The sequence below is a fragment of the Mobula hypostoma genome, chromosome 7, assembly GCF_963921235.1.
Source record: "Mobula hypostoma chromosome 7, sMobHyp1.1, whole genome shotgun sequence".
NCBI classification, from domain to species: Eukaryota; Metazoa; Chordata; class Chondrichthyes; order Myliobatiformes; family Myliobatidae; genus Mobula; species Mobula hypostoma.
In genome coordinates this window covers 39,302,967-39,308,966 of record NC_086103.1, presented here as the reverse complement: position 1 = coordinate 39,308,966, position 6,000 = coordinate 39,302,967, and positions in this window count along the sequence as shown.

Here is a 6,000-nt window from a genome sequence, read left to right as displayed (position 1 = left end):
CTAAAACGCTCAAAACCACATAATTATAACATATAGTTACAACAGTGCAAAGCAATACCGTAATTTGATAAAGAACAGACCATGGGCATGGTAAAAAAAAGTCTCAAGTCCCAATGGCCCCATCATCTCATGCAGACGGTAGAAGGAAGAAACTCTCCCTGCCATGAACTTCCAAGCGCTGCAAACTTGCCAATGCATTGGAAGGACCCGACTGCAGCGGACTCTGAGTCCGTCCGAAAACTTTGAGACTCCGACCAGACCTCCGTCACCAAGCACCGAGCACTATCTCTGCTGAGCGCTTTGAGCCCAGCCTCGGCCGCCGAGCAACAAGCAAATCTGAGGACTTGGGGCCTTCCCCTCCAGAGATTCTGGATCACACAGTAGCAGCGGCAGTGAAACAGCATTTCAGAAGTTTCCCCAAATGTTCCCCTGTGCTCTCACGTCTGTCTCCATCAAATCAGGATTGTGCACGGCACCCGACTTGACAGATAACAGATATTCATCACCGGGGTGGCCGCTGCGCGCTGCATCGCGCCGCCACCTTCTCCTCCCTTTTTGACAGAAATGTGGCAGAAGCAGGATCCACAGAGTTACCACCAGGAGCAGCATAAAGAGCTCTCACCTGTTGTGGCATTGCTGCTGTGAATAGGTGCCTTTAAAAAGTTTTTCCCCATTGGGGAACACGAAATGCAGGGAAGAGGAGACATGGCAATCTATTCATGCTTCCCAGTGGAGGATGATCCGGTCTGATGGAACCCTGAACCACAAGTAGCCACTAATCCCTATAGGATGAGGTCTGGTCAAGGGGCCAGAAATAAAGCCCAGAAATGCCTTAACTCAAAGTTTGTGACCATTGAAGGGAGAATCATCAAATGGCGGGGCAGGCCAATATAAAACAGAGTATGGATTAATTGATTTCTGATTCTTGCACAATCTGCTCATAGGTTTTTGTTTTGTGGAGGAACAGTATTGGTTATAGGTTGCTCAGAAGCTCTTTTGCTGGAGGATTCTGAGCTGTGATATTCTGAGCTGATGCTGACAAAGTCAATTGCTCAAAGGGGAATTAATTGTGCATCCCAGTAACTAAAGTAAATCAGGAGCACAGGAGAAAACTCAAGTGGAGCATAAATACTGGCATTGACTAGCTGAGTCAGGATCGGTTGTATATTCTATCTAATTTACGAGCAGATGAAGTTATGCTTGTATGTAGGAAGAAGCTATTGAAGTAATTGGAAGGACCATCTCCTCATAGTAAAGCTGCAATTTTTATACTAAGAAATGTGAGCAAATATATTCAGTTTCTATGTCCCTTTAAGTTTACAATATCTAACTGATATTAAACAAAAGTCTTTAAATAGTTACTGCATATCTTCTACAGATAAATTACACTGGACAACAATTCCTTTGAAAGTGTTGCTTCCTCAGATTTTTTTCTTTTTGCTTATGATAGATTGCATGAAGCTAAACACAAATATATTTTCAGACTACTTGTATCATGTAAGAATTTGGAGAAACAAGAAATTAACTTTTATTGAATATAATCCATTTAATTGCATAACAGTGCTGATACTTTGCAATAGTTCAATTAAGATAAACAAGTTTTGTTGATCATTTTTATTTGGACTCAGTGTTTGAGGCTTCTCGCTTAAGTGTCCAACAATAATCAATCAGCATTGATGGATCGTAGTTGCCCTGAAACTGTTTCGCCATGACTGCAATGTCCTGGTGAAACCTTTCACCATGCTTATCACTGACAGCGTCAAGATTTGCAGGGAAGAAGTCTAAATGGGAAAGCAGCAAATGAATCTGTAGTGACATGTTGCACTTCATGGTTTTGTATGCCTGAAGCACGTCATCAACCAGCTGCACATAGTTTGGTGCTCTGTAGTTGCCAAGAAAATTTTCAACAACATCCTTGAATGCCTTCCATGCGATTTTCTATGGTCTCACTAGAATTTCTTCGAGTTGCCTGTCATTGATGACTTGTTTGATCTGTGGACCAACAAAAATACCTTCCTTAATCTTGGCATCAGTTATTCTGGGAATCACCTTTCTCAAGTATCGAAATCCTTCACGGAAATTTATTGCCTTTCTGCCATGAAGGTTCTGCCTTGCCTAAGCATGCCTAGGTGTGTCTGAACAAGATAGAAAACTTTTCAACTTATACTTATACTTACACTTTTACTTTATACTTTATTGTCGCCAAACAATTGATACTAGAATGTACAATCATCACAGCGATATTTGATTCTGCGCTTCCCACTCCCTAGATTACAAATATTAAATATTAAAAATTAGTAAATATTAAAAATTTAAATTATAAATCATAAATAGAAAATAGAAAAATGGAAAGTAAGGTAGTGCAAAAAAACCGAGAGGCAGGTCTGGATATTTGGAGGGTACGGCCCAGATCCGGGTCAGGATCCGTTCAGCAGTCTTATCACAGTTGGAAAGAAGCTGTTCCCAAATCTGGCCGTATGAATCTTCAAGCTCCTGAGCCTTCTCCCGGAGGGAAGAGGGACGAAAAGTGTGTTGGCTGGGTGGGTCGTGTCCTTGACTATCCTGGCAGCACTGCTCCGACAGCGTGTGGTGTAAGTGAGTCCAAGGATGGAAGATTGGTTTGTGTGATGTGCTGCGCCCTATTTACGATCTTCTGCAGCTTCTTTCGGTCTTGCACAGGACAACTTCCATACCAGGTTGTGATGCACCCTAGAAGAATGCTTTCTACGGTGCATCTATAAAAATTAGTGACGGTTTTAGGGGACAGGCCAAATTTCTTTAGTTTTCTTGGGAAGTAAAGGCGCTGGTGGGCCTTCTTGGCAGTGGACTCTGCTTGGTTGGACCAAGTCAGGTCATTTGTGATATCGACCCCGAGGAACTTAAAGCTTTTGACCTGTTCCACTTGCGCACCACCGATGTAAATGGGGTCGTGCAGTCCGCTACTCCTTCTGAAGTCAACAACCAATTCCTTCGTCTTGCTGACATTGAGGGATAGGTTATTGTCTTCACACCATGCCACCAGGTTCTTAATTTCCTCTCTGTACTCAAACTCATCATTACCCGAGGTACGGCCTACAATTGTTGTGTCATCAGCAAACCTATATATTGAGTTTGATGGAAACTTGGCTACACAATCATGGGTGTACAGTGAGTACAGCAGGAGGCTGAGTACACAGCCTTGTGGGGCACTGGTGCTCAGAGTGATTGTAGAGGACAGTTTGTCCTCTATTTTTACAGCCTGGGTCCTGTCTGTGAGGAAATTGAAGATCCAGCTGCAGATCTGAGTGCTAAGGCCCAGGTTCCAGAGCTTAGGAATCAGTTTATTTGGAATGATGGTATTAAAGGCAGAGCTGTAGTCAATGAAAAGGAGCCTTAGTATGCGTCTTTATTCTCCAGGTGTTCTAAGGAGGAATGTAGGGCCAGAGAGATGGCATCTGCCATTGACCTGTTGCTCTGGTAGGTGAATTGCAAAGCGTCGAAGTTGACTGGTAGGCTGTGGTTGATGTGTGCCATAACCAATCTCTCGAAGCACTTCATAGCAATTGACGTCAGAGCCACAGGTCGATAGTCATTCAGGCATGCCACCTTGCTCTTCTTCGGCACTGGGATTATCGTTGCCTTCTTAAAACACGAGGGGATCTTAGACTGAAGCATGGAGCAGTTGAAGATGTCAGCAAACATTCCAGCTAGCTTGCTTGCACGGGCCCGGAGAACATGTGTTGGGACGCCATCTGGGCCTGTCGCCTTCCTTGGATTTATCTTCAGGAAGGCCCTTCTAACGTCCTCCTCGGTGACGATTAATCTCGATGCCACCAGGTCCGGTTCATCCGGAGGGAGTGGGACGCTCCTTTTCTGTTCGAATCTTGCGTAGAATACGTTAAGTTCATCAGGAAGAGAAGCACCACAGTTATTGATATTCCCAGCCTTTTCTTTGCACCCAGTGATCTCATTTAGACCCTGCCATAGTCTACTGGCATCCCTCTGGTTAGCCTGGGCTTCCAACTTGGCTTGATATTGCCTCTTGGTGCCCTTAATGGCTTTCCGGAGTTCACGCCTGGATTCCGTGTAGCGACTGGTATCCCCGGACCTAAAAGCCACAGCTCTAGCCTTTAAGAGGGATTTGACCTCATAATTCATCCAAGGTTTCCGGTTAGGGAATACCCGGATCGGCTTGCGAGACACACAGTCCTCCGTGCATTTCCAAATAAAGTCCGTGACAGCTGAGGCATACTTTTCCAGGTTAGCTGCCGAGTCCTTGAATACTAACCAGTCCACCGATTCAAAGCAGTCACGGAGGACCTCATCCGTTTCCTCCATCCAACGCGACACTACTTTTGACACCGTGACCTCCCACTTCAGTTTCTGAGCTTCTATTGTGGCCAACATTTTAATTGACTTGAATTATAGGCAATTTCAAAATAATATGTGTGATAGGAAAATTTCATGCTGATTTTCAGGATCAGCAGTCCAAAATCCATAAGATACTGACAAAAGTATTCAGGAAGCAAAATCTTTGTTGTCTGTGTAATAGAGAAAGTGCCTTACAAGTCTTCCCAGCTTTGCTATTCAAAAAAACAGAATTGACATTTTATTCTAGCACACAGTTGTTTTGTACACAGATCTTATATCATTGGTGTCCTGACCGAAAGTAACACTGACAATCCATAACTTTAGCTTAACAATTCTACCCAAGTGACACCCAGGAATGGTTGGTGGACATCCTAACATTTTGCAGTAATACAAGTAAGTGTAACTGTAAGGATGTACATACATAATGCCAAATTCATAATAGCTAGATAAGACCTTGGTCAGACCCCACTTGCAGTACTGTGTTCAGTTCTAGTCACCTCACTACAGGAGAGAATGCAGAGGAGATCTACAAGGATGTTGCCTGGATTGGAGAGCGTACCTTATGAGAATAGCTTGAGTGAACTTGGACTTTTCTCCTTGAAGCGACAACCTTCAAGGTGACCGAGATGAGAGTTGACCTGATAGAATTGAATTGAATTGACTTTATTTCTTACATCCTTCACATACATGAGGAGTAAAAATCTTTACATTATGTCTCCATCTAAATGTGCAATGTGCAATCATAGTAATTTATAATAATTTATAATAAATAGAACAGCCAATGTAATATAGAGTACACTCAAATCAGTGTGAGTTCATCATTCTGATGGCCTGGTCGAAGAAGCCTGTTGGTCCTGGCTTTTATGCTGTGGTATCAGTTCCCGGATGATAGCAGCTGGAATAGTTTGTGGTTGGGATGGCTTGGGTCCCCAATTATCCTATGGGCCCTTTTTACACACCTGTCCTTGTAAATGTCCTGAATAGTGGGAAGTTCACATCTACAGATGCGCTGGGCTGTCTGCACCACTCTCTGCAGAGTCCTGTGATTAAGGCAGGTTCATTTCCCATACCAGGCTGTGATGAGCCAGTCAGGATGCTCTCAATTGTGCCCCTGTAGAACGTTCTTAGGATTTGGGGGCCCATAACAAACTTCCTCAACCATCTGAGGTGAAAGAGGCGCTGTTGTGCCTTTTTCACCACACAGCTGGTGTGTACAGACCACTTGAGGTCCTCAGTGATGTGGATGCTGAGGAACTTGAAGCTGTTTACCCTCTCAACCCCAGATTCATTGATGTCAATAGGTGTTAGACCGTTTCCATTCCTCCTGTAATCCACAACCAGCTCCTTTGATTTTGCAACATTGAGGGAAAGGTTGTTTTCTTGACACCAGTGTGTCAGAGAGATGATTGCTTCCCTGTAGGCCACCTCGCTATTGTTTGAGATAAGGCCAATCAATGTAGTGTCATTGGCAAATCTGATTAGCAGATTGGAGCTGTGGCTGGCGATACAGTCATGGGTATACAGGGAGTAAAGGAGGGGACTTAGTACACCACTCTGAGGGCTCCTGTTTTGAGAATCAGAGGGTTGGAGGTGAGGGAGCCCACTCTTACAACCTGCTGGTGATCAGACAGGAAGTCCAGGATCCAATTG